Below are 17110 nucleotides of genomic sequence, written 5' to 3'. Positions count from 1 at the left end.
ACACTAAATTAGTAGAATTTTGTTCATCTATGTAGATTTAGTAAACTCCTGGTAAAACTGTAAGTGAAATTTAGAGAATGGTTCATTTACTATTTCCCCATTATCTTGTCAAAACCTCTAATTTGCTACTTCTCAGTATATAGCTATGGAGGGTTTGTCTGGGAGTGGACGTTCCTTAAAGTTCTTTTAGAAGCCGTAGAGTTTGAGAGCTGAAGAAATCATATAGACCATTTGGTCTAGCCTTTTCATTATTACTTTTGAGAGAATTAGTGCCCAGATAGCTCAAATCACTAGCCCAGGGTTATATAGCTTGTTAGTAAAACAGTAATGCTTAGTATCTAAGTGTCAAGGTAAATTGATATCATTTTCCCTGTCTCTGAATAAAAGCTATCCTGTGTTCTCTGTGTTTCTTTTTCTATCTTTTTCACTTAATTATTCCAGAATAACCAAAGCATATATATGAAGGTTACTGTCAGAGTGGTGTCAGAAGGGTAAAGAAAGGTTTATGTTCTTCCCTTTTTTCCTATTTTCATTCCTGTGTTTGAGAGACACTTCACACTAACTAAAGATATGGTGATCCAAACTGTGGTTGAAGCTAGTTTTTATTGCCCCAAAAGAGCTTTGCTCATGGCAGCTATGGGGAATATCTTTTCATTCTTAAGCCCAGGCTCATTTCTTAGGTGCAGAACAAATCATCTTGGTCTCTATTCCTTTTAGCAGACTCTAGAGTCTCCACTTTTGTTCTCTTCATTTACTGCCATCACCCATGTTAACCCATGCTAGTCATTATTATGCTGGATTAGCATCCGGACCTGGAGTTTTGTTTTCCCAGCTGCTTCCCTTTCTTTGTGCTCTCAAAAATAAAACATGTACATTATTCAAGGAATGCAAGTTAAAACTACAATGAGGTACCACCTCACAGAGGTCAGAATGGCCATCATTAAAAAAATCTACAAATAACAAATGCTGAAGAGGGTTTAGGGAAAAGATAACCCTTGTACACTGTTGGTGGAAATGTAAATTGGTGTAGCCACTATGGAAGACAGTATGGAGGTTCCACAAAAAACTAAAAATAGAGTTGCCATATGATCCAGCTTTCCTGAGCATATATCTAGAGAAAACTATAATTCTAAAAGATACATGCACTCCTATGTTCATAGCAGCAGTATTCACAATAGCCAAGACATGGAAACAACCTAAATGTCCATCAACAGATGAATAGATAAAGAAGATGTGGTGCATATTAATATATACAATGAAATACTACTCAATCATGAAAAAGAATGAAATAATGCCATTTGCAGCAACATGGATGGACCTAGAGATTATCATACTAAGTGAAGTAAATCAGAAAGAGGAAGACAAATACCATATGATATCACTTATTATAGTATCTAAAATATGATGCAAATGAACACATCTACAAAACAGAAACAGACTCACAGACATAGAGAACAGACTTGTGGTTGCCAAGGGGGAGCATGGGGGAGGGATGGATTGGGAGTTTTTGATTAGCAGATGCAAACTATTATATATAGAATGGATAAACAACCAGGTCCTACTGTATAACACAGGGAACTATATTTAGTATTTTGTGATAAATCATAATGGAAAAGAATATGAAAAAGAATGTGTGTGTGTGTATATACATATATATGTATAACCGAATCACTTTGCTGTGTAGCATAAATTAATACAACATTGTAAATCAACTATAATTTAATAAAATAAATTTTTTAAAAATATAGAGTTTTTCTGTTTTAATAGTTTAATTCTGTTGAGGGGAAAGATAGGCAGTAACATCAATAGGAAGTAAGAAAAATTTTAAGTCCTAAGAAATATGACATTTCTTTAATTATTAAGCTTGATATGCAGTTATTTACTAGAATTATAAGTGAGGGCCTATTGAATTCTTTCTACTCATTTATTCATTCATTCACTGAGGTCGCAATCAAACCCACAGGGCTCCTATACTGATATTTATCCTCTAATATTTGTGGCTCTATAGAAAATAAAGGACTCCACTTTTGATGACTGGAAGAATATTCGAGGACCCAGGCCTTGGGAAGATCCTGACCTCCTCCAAGGACAAAATCCAGAAATCCATAGCACTAAGACAACTTGACTATGCTGATTCTTTTTTTTTTTAATAAAAATATTATCAACTGGAATTCCCACAACATACTCCTGTCCATTGGAAAGAAAGTTACAGACCTGCAGAAGCCTGGATGGCAGTAATTTGATGATAAGTACTCTTGATAAAAAGTTAAGTACAGGTTTCTATACTTCCCAACTCTTATTTGCAAATGAAAGTAACAATGTTGACCACATATATTTTTTACTGCTCAATAAAAATGTGAATACTGCCACTTAAAGAGTGTCATTTATTCTACTCCCAGGTACCCACCCATATTTCTTTTCCCCCAGCCAGCAGGGCAATCTGATTCCTAATGACAATAATAGGTCTGGATCCAAATTTTCACAGTAACATCAAGCAGGATTTTATGTCAGACCTATGTGGAAAATAATGTTCATCAGTCTGGTAAGAGCCTTGGTTTTATTTGTAATACCTCACGTCAGGCTAATCAGTCTCCAAAGCATCACCTGATGATGGCATTGATACCATTAAAATGTGTTAAGAAAGTTTTATTGCTCCAAGTTAAAGCAAAAATCATGAGGTCATAACTTCCATCCTAATATACAAAAAAAAAAAAAAGAAAGAAAAAAATGCTGAAAATCAGTATGCTTTGATCCATGAGAGAACTGAGGTACAGTACAAAACCATCACCCTGAAAACTTGAGACACAGAGAAATATAAAGAATCACAGTTTACCTGGAGGAGAAAACACCTGGAAACCACTTCTGGGCCCAGCATCAGATAGGAATACCTAAAGGGTAATTCACTAATTATTAGAGACTGAGCATGGACTAACCTGAGAGATAAAAACTCCTGGAGACCAGGCCAGGGACACACTTTTACTTCCTGGAACCCCATCGAGTTCTCACAGTGAATGTCAGAGAAAAATCTTGTTCTTCTTACAAGGGGAGGGGAAGGTAACCATTTTGAAATGTGCCCTCCAAATTCTGTACTTAACAAAAGCCTGGTCTCAAAGGAAACTATTTTGTTAGAGCTTAATTATACTGGGTTTTACCAGAGCCTAACCAACTGGCATAAGGGAAATACCCAACTCTGCCTCCCTCTAGCCTTTCTGTCTCACCTAAATGGAGGAAGAGGGGTGGGGAGTAAGACTGAGAAGCAGTTGTGCAGGTCACATACCAGGATCCCAGGATCACTAAAAGACTAAGATCTAATGAAAAGAGTATAGAAGTTTCCCCTCACTTTCCACATTACTGCCACATCACCAAAGTCCCACTCACTGGAGTTTCTTTTACGCTGTCCAACTGGTTATCATGTCCAACTTTCCACAACAACAACAAAAACTACAAGGCATACTAAAAGACAAAAAGCACAGTTTGAAAAGACAAACTAAGCAAGAGAATCAGATTCATATATGGCAGGGATTGGAATCATCATACTGAGAATTTAAAATAAGTATGGTTAGTATGCTTAGAGCTCTAATGAAAAAAGTACACAACATGCATGGACAGTTGGGTAATGTAAGCAGAGAGAAGGAAGTTCTAAGGAATCAAGGATATCAATATAACAGAAATGAAGAATGCTTTGATGTAGTTATCAGTAGAGTAGATATGGTTGGGGGGGGAGAAAAAGGAGGGAGAAGGATACATATACCATGTTAACACTAATCAAAAGAAAGCTGGAGTAGCTATTTATTCAGGTAAAGTAGGAAAATTAAAATTTAAAGCAAGGAAAATTATCAGGGATAAACAGGGAGCATTACATAGTGATAAATGAGTCAATTCTCTAAGAAGACAACAATCTTTAATGTGTTTGTACCTAATGACAGAGCAGCAAAATACATGAAGCAAAGACTGACAAAACTGCAAAGACTAATAGATGAATCCACTATTACTGTTGGAGATTTCAACTGCCCTCTGTCAGAAATGGATATATCCAGCAGTCAGAAAATCAGTAAGAACATAGTTGAACTCAACAGTAGCATCAATCAACTGGTCTAATTGAAATCTCTAGAATACTTCATCCAACAACAACAGAATACACTCTTCTCAAACTCACACATAACATTTATCAAGACAACATTCTTGGTCATAAAACACACCTTAACAAATTTAAAAGAACAGAAATTATACAAAGTATACTCTCAAACCACAATGAAATTAAATTAGAGATCAGTAACAGAAAGCTACTTGGAAATTCCCAAATACTTGGAGATGAATCAGTACACTTCTAAATAACACATGTCAAAGAAGTCTATAGAGAAACTTAAAATATTTTGAGGTAAATGAAGTTGAAAATACAACTTATCAAAGTTTGTTGGGTGCAGCAAAAGCAGTGCTTTGAGGGAAATTAGAAGCATTGAATACATGTATTAGGAGAAAACTCTAACATTATTAGTCTAAGCTAATTTAGGAAACAAGAAAAAGAAGCACCACTTAAATTCAAAGCAAGCAGAAGAAAAGAAATAATAAATTAGAGCTGAAATCTGTAGAGAAAACAAAACCAAAACCTGGTTCTTTAAAAAGATCAATACAATTGATAAACCTCTAGCCAGACTAAGAAAAAAAAGAGAGAAGACACAAATTACTAATACCAGAAGTAAAAGAGGGGCCATCACTACTGACTCTGTAACAACATTAAAGAATAATAAACGAATATTATGAACAAATTTATGCCCACAAATTTGATAACCTAGATAAAATGGATCAATTCCATTACTTTTCAATTACTTGAAATTTCATTCCTTGAGAGACACAATGTGCCAAAACACACAAGAAGAAATAGGTAATCTGAATAAGCCCATATCTTTTAAAGAAATTGAATCAATAATTAACCTTCCAAAACAGAAGGCACCAAACACAGATGAGTTCAGTGGTGAATTCTACCAAATATTTAAGTAAGAACTTATACCAGTTCTCTTCAACCTCTTCCAGGAAATACAAGCAGAGGAAGTACTTCCTAACTCATTCTCAGAGGTCTGCATTATCATAATACCACAAGCAAACAAAGACATTGCAAGGAAGTAAAACCATAGACCAATATCACTCATGAAGATAGATGCAGAAATCCTCAAGAAATTATTAGCAAGTCAAATTGAAAAATATATAAAAACAATTATACACCACAACCAAGTGGGATTTATCCCACGTATACCTGGAGTGGTATAGAAGGCTGGTTTAACATTCAAAAATCAATTTCTGTAATCCATCACATCAATGGACTAAAGAAAAATCATATGATTATATAAATACATGCAGAAAAAGCATTTGACAAACTCCAACACCAATTCATGATAAAAGCTCTCAGCAAACTAAGAATGAAGGGGAGCTTCTTCAAACGGATAAAGAACATCTACAAAAAATCTACAGCTGACATTATATTTAATGGTGAAAAACTAGATGCTTTCTCAGTAAGATCAGGAACAATACACAATGTCCCCTCTCATCACTCCTATTTAACATCATATGGAAAGTTCTAGCTAATACAATAAGACAAGAAAATAAAATAAAAGGTATGGGGCTTCCCTGGTGGCGCAGTGGTTGAGAGTCTGCCTGCCGATGCAGGGGACACGGGTTCATGCCCCGGTCTGGGAAGATACGACATGCCGCGGAGCGGCTGGGCCCGTGAGCCATGGCCGCTGAGCCTGTGCATCCGGAGCCTGTGCTCCGCAACGGGAGAGGCCACAACAGTGAGAGGCCCGCATACTGCAAAAAAAATAATAATAAATAAATAAATAAATAAATAAATAAATAAAAGGTATGTAGATTAGAAAGGAGGAAGTAAATGTCTTTGTTAACAGGTGACATGGAGAGTATCTTGGAGAATCAACAAAAACAACCTGGAACAAATAAGAAATTAAAACAAGGATGCAGAATACATGGTTAATATACAAAAGTCAATCACTTTCCTATATGCCAGCAATGAACAACTGGAATTTGAAATTAAAAGCACAGTTTCATTTATTAGCATAAAAAAACCCTTTGGTATAACTAACAAACCATGTATGAGATCTAAATGAAGAAAACTACAAACCCTCTGATGAAAGAGATCCAGGAAGATTTAAATAAATGGAGTGATATGCCATGTTCATGGTTAGGAGGACTCAATATTAAGATGCCAGTTCTTGGGACCTTCCTGGTGGCGCAGTGGTTAAGAATCCTTCTGCCAATGCAGGGGACATGGGTTCAATCCCTGGTCCAGGAAGATACCACATGCCGTGGAGCAACTAAGCTCATGCACCACAACTACTGAGCCTGCGCTCTAGAGCCCGTGAGCCACAACTACTGAGCCCTCGTGCCACAACTACTGAAGCCCATGTGCCTAGAGCCTGTAATCAGCAACAAGATAAGCCACTGCAATGGGAAGCACGCACACCGCAACGAAGAGTAGCCCCCACTCGCTGCAACTAGAGAAAGCCTGCGTGCAGCAATGAAGAAAATAAATAAATAAATAAATAAATAAAAAGATACCAGTTCTTCACAATCTGATATATAGGGTCAATGTAATCCCAGTCAGAATTCTAGTGAGTTATTTTGTGGATATAAACAAACTTATTTTAAAGTTTCACAGAAAGAATCATATATGATGAGAATGATTCATCAAATAGAGAACATTGGTAAAGAATTAGAAATTACAAAATAGAAACAAATGGAAGTTACAGAGTTGAAAAACTCAGTGACCAAGATGAAAAATTCACTAGAGAGGCAAAACAGTAGTTTTGAGTATAGAAGAAAGATTTGAGTAACATGAAGACAAATTGATTATGAAATCTGAAACACAGAAAGAAAGTCTAGATAAGATATAACAACTATAAAACATATATACAACTAACAACATAGCCCAGTAATACAGGAAGCCAAAAAGGCAACTTAGGAAAAGGCAACTCTACAATAATAGTTGGAGACTTCAATACCCTACTTTCAATAATGGATAGAACAACTAAGCAGAAGATCAAGTAAATAGAAGACTTGAAGAACACTGTAAGCTAGCTAAACTTGACAGACATCTATGGCTAGCTCTACCTGACAACAGCAGAATCCATATTCTCAAATGTACCTGCAACATTCTCCAGGATGGACCTTATGCCTGGCCATAAAACAAGCCTCAGTAAATTTAAAAGGATTTCAATCATACAACATCCTGGGAACTAAATTAGAAATCAACCATAAAGGAAATGTTGGAAATTTGCAAGTATCTGAAACTTAAATGTAATAAAATGTCCAACTGGCCATTTGAGAAGAAGTCACAAGGGAAATGAGAAATACTTTGAGATGAATTACAATAAAGACACAACATACCAAAACTATGGGATGCATCTAAACAGTACTTAGAAGGAAATGCATAGCTGTAAACACCCATATTACAAAAGAAAAAAAAAAGAGAGATCTCAAATTTAGTAACCTAACTTTCTACCTTAACATATTTGAAAAAGAAGAGCAACAAAACAAAAGCAAAAAACTAAAAGCAGAAGAAAGTAAATAATAAATGAAAGAGAATACAAAAACAACAGAAACCAATGAATCCAAAAGTTTTGTTGTTTTAGTCTTTAGATTAAAAAAAGCCTCAAATTGTTCACATCAAAAATGAAAAAGGGGACGTTACTAGCAACCTTACAGAAATTTTTAAAAAAGGACTATAAGGGAATATGCTATGAACAATTCTATGCCAATAGGTTAAATAATTTAGATTAAATAAATGAATTTTAGAAAGAGGCAAATTATCAAAACTGACTCAAGAAGAAATATAAATCTGAATATACCTATACCAAATAAAGAAACTGAATTAGTATTTTTAAAATACCCACAAAGAAAAGCCCAGACCCAAATAGCTTCATTGGCGAATAATACCAGGTATTCAAGAGAAGAATTAATACCAATTATTCACAAACTTTAGCTCCAAGAAAGAAGAGGACAGAACACTTCCCAACTCATTCTATGAAACTGGTATCATCCTGATACAAAAAGCAGGCAAAGACATCATAAGAAAGTTACACTCCAATATCTTTTATGAATTGTAGATGTAAAAATCCTCAAAAAAATACCAGCAAACTGAATCCAGTAATGTATAGAAAGCATTATACATCATGATCAAGTGAGGTTTATCTCAGGAATGCAATATTGATTTACTATTTTTAAATTATATGAGAGACTATCAATAGAATTGACAAAAACCACATGATCATATCAAGATGCAGAAAAACACTTGACAGAATTCAACACCTCTTTATGATAAAAAATACTCAGCAAACTAGGAATAGAAAGAAACATCTTCAAACTCACAAAAGGCATCTACAAAAAAACCAAACAAATAAAAACAAAACAAAGCAGAAAAACCCCTCACAGCTAACATGTTTAATAGCAAAGAGTGAGTGCTTTCCCCCAAAGATCAGAAAGAAGACAAGAATGTATGCTGTCACCACTGCTATTCAACACTGAGCTGTAGGTTTTAGCCAGGACAATTAGGAGGGGAAAAAATAAAGTAAAAAGCATCCAGATTGGAAAGGACGAAGTAAAGCTATCTCTCTTTGCAGATGACATGATCTTGTATATAGAGCATTTTAAGGCATTCACTAAAAATTATTGTAACTAATAAATGAGTTCAGCACTCATATGAGTATAGGACACTTCTAGGGCGGCATTAGGATTTGTTAAGACTGTAAACCTCAAGAGCAGAGAATATTTAAGTATCCTGCCCTATCTCCTCTTCTGTCTCCTCTCTCCTCCACAATACCAAAGACAATGCTTTCAGAGCTGACCTGATGTGCAAGTTCTTTTTCCTTGTAAGGTCTTGCCAAGCTCTGGGTAAGGAATGAATATACCAGTTTAAGACAGTAAGCCTTTGAGAATCCATGGGAGCATTTCAATTGATAGTTGATTGGTTATGTTCTATCATTGTCTTTGAGTTCTCCACCCTAAAGAAAACTCAGCTTTCTGACACAACCAATGTAAAATTTACTGAAGATTTCATAAAGAAGAGAATGTTTACACTGCATACCATAAAATAAAGAGTAACAAAAGAGTAATAAAAGAGTAACAAAAAATACACTTACTAAATTTCTGGTTCCCACAGAGTCCGTCATGGGTACCGTATCCTCTTCTCACTTAGCCATTTCCCTCCGTAGGGCCCAGCCTTGATGGATCCTGTCTTTTCTCTTTCTGGATCTTCTTTTGCTCTGCCTCCCAGCCCATTCCCTTCTCCCCATCCCACTTCAAACTCATTACTCTCATGCACACAGCAAGTTAGCTTTTCCCCAGCTCCTGCAAACCAGAACACCCATCCCCAGAAGTTCATTCTGCCACAAGGAACCAGTGAGGAATCATAGTGAGGAACGTTATACTCTATAAATTAAATACACAAGTATTATATTGGAAAGATTATCTACTTGGTGCCTCAGTTTCCTCATGTGGACAATGGGAATAATAATCACAGTAGAGACATCATAGAGTTGATGGGAGCTAACTGATGTCAAGCTAATGATGCCAATAATTAGGCATAGAGAAAGCTCTCTACAGATGTTAGCTATTATTAAATAGGAAGGAATTGTTAGTAACAACAAAAATTCTTATCAAAATGTCACATCAAGTATAGTAATTTAACAGCATTGCTCAGTAGTCTATTAAATTAATAACAAACTTATGTTTCTGTATTTTTTCTCAAATCTTGTTTTATATAATAAATGCTTTTTATATTAAAATTGGTTGTTGAAATAAAGGTTTAGAAGGAAAATTTAAAAGAAAAAAAGGAAAGATCTATCTTAATAATCTTGTCCCTTCTGTAGACAGCAAAGTTCAGTGGGAAAGCATGCAAACTGATAGACCTGAACTGGAATCTTGGCTCTGTCAGTTTGTCAGATTACAAACTGTACAAATCTTATACAGATTACATAACCCACTTGAGTCTCAGTTACCTTGTCTGTGAATTGGAGTTTTGTAGTTGTCAATGTCAATTAACCTAAGTGAGGTATGTAAGGAACTCAGGAAAGGGAATATAGGTGATAAAAGAGTGGCTATTATTATTGACCAGTAGATGAAAAATAGTCTGTTTACAGATGATAGATATTCTGTCCTAAATCACTGCTTCCGGTAATTGTTTCTAAAATATTTCTCTGGTTTGTTTTCTGCCTTTTGACCCTTAAACAATATTTAACTGGCTGGAAGCATCACCAAATGATAGAAGGAAGGTGGACAAAAGGTTTCTGAAATGGGATTTTCAATTTCCTCTGGACTGGGAAAGTGGAGACTAGAATTTGAGGGCAAAAGTGTTGAGAGGCATAAGTAGTCTGTGCTGTTCCCAACAGAAATCATCCTGGTGTGGGAAAGCTTTGGAGTCACTGCCATCACCACTGGCGGTCCACCTCTTAAGTAAAGTCCAGCTGTGGTGCAGGGTGCACTCTCCAGAGGGGTCCCATAGTCATCAATCCTGCCTTGTTCTCTCTCTCTCTGCATTGTCCCTTTACCTACTGTGAGACCAGGAGACTCCAGACTCGGTGAATTGCCTTGGCTACCTCAGCTACTGCATCCTCCTTGTGTAGAGCTGCCTCTCCAAAGAGTGGTTGATGCCTGCAGCCCAGGAGAGCCACATATACCCTGGATTCCACAACGAAACTACAGATGAGAACGTCTTCCACATCTGGTGCTTCTAGGAGGCACCAACCACCTCTGTCTGAGCTGGGCTGTACTCTCTGTCTTCATCTATATCCTTCTGCCTTCACACTTCGTGCTCACCTTTCTGCTATTCCTTCTTGGCTCCCCTCCCCTTGCCAAGGTGTAGTAACCACAAGAAACCAGGGCTCCTTTGCATCAGATGCCTCTAGGAAATCATAGTCAAATCTTCCTGCTGGTCCTTGAACCTGCTGCTCCACAAGGATACTGACACACATGTAGATGCACGCATGCACACACAAGCGCACCAACCAATCCCCCCCGGTGGGTGCCTGCGTGGGAAGAGGCCATATGGGGCAGCAGCCCTGGGAGTTAGCTCTGAGGCCTGCCCTCAGTATACGTTACCAGTCTGTATCGTATCCCCAGTGGTGTGTTCACTCCTGTGCACTGGAGGGACAATGTCCTTGCATACAGCATTTCCCTTGACCTGGGGGATCTCTTTTGGGCAAATCAAAGTTTTCCTCAGGCACTGGGAGAACAAGATAAGAAACTCCAAACCCTACATTGGACACTGTCTGGGTGAAGACGCCCAACTTGCAGAAATTCCAGCACTTCGCTAGCAAAGGTTCAGCAGTGAGGTTCTGTAAGGCTTATTTGGTGATATTTTTACGGGAGGGGGCCTGAGTGAGCAGACTACTTATAGTGGACTATGACACTTTTCAAACACACAGGAAAAAATCTTGACAAAACCCTTGTACAGGTGTCTACTCCTAACCAGTTCCTTGGATTTTACAACACTGTGAAGGCCTCAAGGGCAGCCTTCGCTCCCCTACCTGCTGCCTCCCTCATCCTTCCCCATCAAAGGACAAGAAGCCACCACAGTTGTCACCCTTTTCCCCTTCTTCCTTTGCTATGCTCTGTTAATTGCTTTTACCATGAACTTTCTCTGAAGTTGTAGTATGTGAAGACCAGAGAGGACTGTACAGATAGCCACGCTATACCATCCCACGGGCTCAGGCCACTGTTTCTGATGCAGCCTCAGAAAATACTATCTCCTACAGTCCACTAAAAAAAGAAAAAAATTCCAGGTTCTTCATCACTTTCCCCAGCTAATAACTTCAGCTTTTCTGACAACTGGTACAGGGCCTACATTTATTAAAACGTCAGAGAGTTAGAGAAGATGAAATTGAGAAAGAAGCTTAAGATCACCCATCTTCGATGCAGATCCTTACAAAAAAGAGAGATGAGGCCACAGAAGAAAGGCGATGTGCCCAAGGTCACACAGCTGGTTAGAGGAAGACTCTGGACTGAGATTCAGTTACCCTGACTACCAGGTGAAGGCGGTCCTGCTGTTCCCCCTCAGTTTAAAGAGTTGAGTGGGAAGCATTATGTTTCTCCCAAAGGTGAGGAAGTCTGCATGTCTCTATTTGTGAATGTAGGTGAGGAAACAAGCCTCTGAGAGCTGGTACAGCGCTTTTGGCATTTGTAACAATGCTGGGTGAATATGTGCTAAGAATGTTTATCGAATGAAAGGATGTGTGTGAACAAGGAGAAAGGCAGTGGCCATACGTACAATATTATCTATGACTCCACAAAAACAGACAAGTCAGGGACACATAAATGTTAGGGAGTGTGTTTGTCCCCTGGGTACACAGCCTGGGTGAGGGAGAGTGTATCTGTGTATAAGGGATGTCTGTTAGCACCAGGTGTGCAGAGAGTCCAGTGTGTGATCCCAGGATTAGCCTGAACCTCCCTGGGCTCCATTTCATTATCTTCCTGAACATTAAGTGACTGGATTAGATCTCTAGGGATTCTCCCAGATCTGTGTCAGATCACAGACCTCAAGGAGGGAATGGATTTCATTTCACTGACATGTCTTGTGGTCTTGTGACACTGCTCTTATGTGTGTGTGTGGCGGGCGGGGGGTGGGGTAGGTGGGTGTCTTGCTGGAACTTGTAATGGGTAGAAAATGAGCATTTACCTCTCAACCTCCAACGCATCTGGTTCCACTTCCAAATCCCAAGCCCCATTTACTTCATTTCATATCCCAGTCCATATCCAGTAAAATCAAAGTCCTGTGACTATTTATTCTTTTACCTGCTATGGAAAATGTACACCCCCCCCTCCCACCAATGGAGCTGGTTTCTTAAATTACATTTCACACTGCCATTCCCAGACCACCCACCATCACTCATGGCTATATCTGCCCCAAAGCTCCAGTGCTGCTGCATCAGGTAGACAACGAGGCATAGGGGAGGGGACTAGAAACAGAGTACCAGCATAGAACAGTTCTTCTCTTTTGGAGACTAGTTCCTGGCACTTGACAAGTCAGTTAGAGGAGAGGAAGTCTCTGAAGGTTTGCCGGGCAAACTCTGCTGCCTGCCTCCAACATCTGAGAGCAGGCTTAGCTGTGATCCCTAGCACAAGGAACTGTAACACCATGACTGGAGGGCATCCCTGGTGCTGAGCCAAATTATAATTTGTTTCTCTAGAAATGAGAATTAGCCTGAGCTTAATTCCAATCTCTGCAACATAAAAATCAGATGAATTAAAAGGTTATACACCCTGACTCACCATGATTTTCATTGAATTTTTGCCGGGAATGGGCTCATTTAAGTTCACTTTGATCTCATCCACTAATGGATATCAGATTTAAATTCAGGTTCCAGGCTCTTTGCTCCGATCAGTTTTATGGTACATTGCGATGCACAAAAGTACACCTGGGTACTAGGGATTACATTCCTGATAGGCACAGTGGTTACAGTGTGAAAATAAGTTCTGTGAAGAAAAAACATGCTAGGAATGGAAACATTTCATCTGAGGCTGGTCAGGATGAGGCTGACTTAAATACGGTCTTCAACTGGGGGAATTTTGCAAAGCAATTGCTGATCAGTTTTTGTTTGTATCACCGTATGAGGTTAAGGAAGGGCACAAAATGCTTTATTGGCAGCAAAAACATTAGAGATCCTGGACTGAATAAAATGTTAGGAAGTCACCAGTCAGGCAGATCGGGGGGCTTCTACTACGGACAAATTCCAGCAGAGAAGAGATGATAAGGATTAATTAATGTGACAACTATTCATTGAGTGACTACTATGAGCCAGGCAACATTTCGAATTTCTCCCATTTCGAATACAGCAATGTTAACAACAGAAGAAGATCCCTGCTCTCATGGACCTGATATTCTAGCAGCCAGATGGAGACATAATAAACATGTAAATAACTAAATTCTATGATATGTTAGAAACTGATGAGTGTTATAGGGAAAAAAGTAAAGAAAGATGACAGAATTTGGGAATCTGTAAGGGGAGGGACCGCAGGTTAAAATTTTAAATAGGGAACATGACATTTGAATAAACATCTGAAGTAAGTAAGGAAACTGGTCATGTGCACATCTGGGTTAAGTGGATTCCAAGCAGAGGAAACAGCCAGTGCAAAGGTCCTGAATTGGGAGTGTGATTGGAGAAACATAGGAGGTAAGTAGTACTGAAGCCAAGTGATTCAGAGGGAGAGGACCAGGAGAGATGAAGTGAGAGGTAAAGGGAAGAAGAAGGGACAGATCGTAGGCTTTCTGGCTATTTTAAAGTGTTTGGCTTTTCTCCAAAGGTAATGGTGAGCTGTTGGAGGGTTTTGAGCAGAAAAATGACATGATCTGACTTACATACAAGTATCTCTCTGCCTGCTGAGTTGAGGCATGCATCTGATTGGAGCCAAAGCCTTCCTTCAGATGTTCTTATATTTCACATCTAAATAAAGAAACAGGCAGCTGAAATGTAGCATGTGGCACATGGGCAGCAAAAGAAGTAAAATTAAAGGCAGCTAGGGAGTCAGCTATGAAGAGGATTGTTTTGAACAATCCTGTGCTAAAATTTCAGAAACATTTCCCAACATGTATTAAGCCTTTTTGCAGTGGCTGTCCATTTTTGTACCCTAGAGAGTGTGCTTAGTCCAAGTGTGCAACTCCAAGGATGTCAAACAGGCCCCACCTGGTATAGTTCAGGCTCTTCTAATGGGCAGTATAGAATCAGAGGCCGTAAAACCTCAACTCACCTACTCTGGCTCATTCCAGCTGTGTTTTTTCCAAAACAGGAAAGAAGTTGCCTTCAAACAAAGTGTGCCTCAAAGCTCCTTCACAGCACCCACTTGATCAAGGCACTGACATAGGATACTTAATGAAATCAACTACATCATTATTCATTCAGTGAACATTTATTAAACACGTGCCATATCCTAGGGACTTTTCTGGATGCTGGGGATTGAAACAGTAAGGCTCTTTCCTCTTTTCATGTTGCTTATATCAATGCATCGTGAAGTCACCGACTTTATACATTAAAAATAAGCAGACTATGATATGTGCCTTGTGATATATATGAGTCCAGGTTTCTGAGGAAGGATTAACTTACACCACCTGCAGAGAAGGGGAGGCTTCACGATCCTGGTTCCCTTGGAGCTGCATTTTGAAGTTGCGGAAGTTCATGGAATACTGAACTTAGTAATGGAATGGTGTCTCCTGCCGGATGGAGTTATGGAGTGAATAGGGGGTAGTGGCAGGAAGTCGGGTCAAAGTCATATTACAAGAAGCCTGATATTCCCTGCTAAGAAAATCAGAATGAACACTGAAGGCAAAAGCAGGAGTATCCTATTATCATTTATATCTTTTAGGTAACTTTCAGCAGTGTCAAAGATACACTTGAAAATCATAAGTTTCTTTTCTTTTTTTCCTCCATATTTGACATTGTAGTTCTGTTGACATGGCTATTATTAGATCAGTGTAAAGGCAGGAGGGAGATCAGGAGTTTCTTCTCTGGAGACCACTTAGGGGCGACTTTAATTGGTGGAAAGATGATGAGGGATTAAGCCAGGAATGTTTCGGTGGCAATAGAGAGGCAGGAACAGATGGAAAGATTTTAGTGATAGCATGGGAAATGTGAGCCTGTCACCTGCACTCTATACTATTATGTCATCTCAAACAGCCTTGATAGTTGAGGTTTTCTCTGACTCACCCTGGCAAATGGCACTCGTGGGGCTGTTTCCCAAGCTACGGATGTACCCCAGGCACACGTTCATTTTCATGCCCATTAGATTGCCCGCCTCTTTAAGGCAGGGATCATCTTTTCATCTCTGTGTTCCTCGAGCCTTCTAATGACCCACAGAAAAGTGTGCTGGGTGGTTGTTGAATGAGCAGAAACTAGACGTTCATAAATGACTGAAGATTACAGGCTATCTGGCAGTAAAAGCACTAGCATTAAAGGTTCACCAATACCAAGACATTACACCAATTACCATTCAACCTAAACTCTCATAGCACTTTTTATTTTAATTTATCTGGTAAACTACCCATCCCACAAATAGTCATACAGGCTGTTAATATACTAGCTCCAAACCAGCTTTTTTTCTTGGCTGATTTTATCTAGCAGCTATGTGCTAGGGAGTGTTTTGAGAAGAGGTTGGTCAAGACTTGGAACATGGGAGTTACCAGTTTCCCTATCAGTTTGATGGTGAGGGCGAACCTCATATGAGCCTCTAAATCCCAACTGCAAGCCCACATGCTGGAACTGAACTGTGGACGATGCAGTTTCAGGGCAGATGTATGAGTACGTGATGACGGACTGATTGCTTTTCCCTGATGGAGGCGTATCAGATGAGGGCCACGAACAACGAGGCTGCCTTAAGGCCAGGAGTCTGTGATGTCCTTGTTGGGAGGGACTCTGAACGTCTGGGATTTGGGAGGCCTCGCAGGGCTTGTCTGGCAGGGCGTCATGTTCGCCCGTGTGGTGATGGGCGCCTTACTCAAGAACGATACCCCTTCGCTTCAGAGTCCCCGTGGTGGTGATGGAATTGAAGAGGTTAGAGTAAGAGTCTGGAGGAAGACGTGTCAAGCGGGATTCCGGAAGGGGTGGGGCCTCCGGCTTGGCCGGATGGAGACTGCAGGGAATCTGCAATGCGAGAGGCCAGAAGACTGGGACGCCAGAGGCAGTCCGTGGATTGGGAGATTTTAGGCAGTCCTTCTTTTTTAGGGTGAGAGGCTTGCCGGAGGCAACAAAAGTAACATATCAGAGGCAGATTTTAACCTAAATCTTGGTGATTACAAAGCCTGTATTCTTCTACTTATTACACCATGACTCTTCTCAGGACCACTGGGACTAAATCTAGTTACTTAATAATTGTACAATTTTCAGCATCTCCATGAGTCAGTTTCCTAGCTTGTGAAATGGGCCTAGTTCGTATTTCACGTAGTTGTTGTAGGGACATATACAGTGTTTATTTAGCACCCTGTCTGCCAAATGGTAGGGACTCCCAAAGTGGCAGCTGTGTTGTCCTTTGTGTTTCTTCGTTTTTTTTTTCCCAAAGGAATTCTGAGTTTTTAACGAGTGTTTATCCCATGCCCCACTTCCCTCAGGGGTCTAGTTCC

The 17110-nt window shown here is 39.3% G+C and overlaps 1 protein-coding gene across 4 annotated transcripts in view; it reads left to right on the top strand.

Annotated features, from left to right (window-relative positions):
* COX16 (cytochrome c oxidase assembly factor COX16) overlaps nucleotides 1–17110 on the top strand; it is a 124224-nt gene that overhangs the window by 32988 nt on the left and 74126 nt on the right. Inside the window, exon 3 of one of the 4 annotated variants that reach the window (XR_008618695.1) lies at nucleotides 2009–2369. The exons of the other annotated variants lie outside the window; for them this stretch is intronic. The gene's annotated coding sequence lies outside the window, so the exon portion shown is untranslated. Of the gene's footprint in view, nucleotides 1–2008; nucleotides 2370–17110 lie in introns of those variants that run through there. 4 annotated transcript variants of the gene reach the window in all.

The sequence above is a fragment of the Physeter macrocephalus genome, chromosome 11, assembly GCF_002837175.3.
Source record: "Physeter macrocephalus isolate SW-GA chromosome 11, ASM283717v5, whole genome shotgun sequence".
NCBI classification, from domain to species: domain Eukaryota; kingdom Metazoa; phylum Chordata; class Mammalia; order Artiodactyla; family Physeteridae; genus Physeter; species Physeter macrocephalus.
Note: the sequence above shows the minus strand (reverse complement) of the source record. Positions and strands in the feature narration are given on the sequence as shown.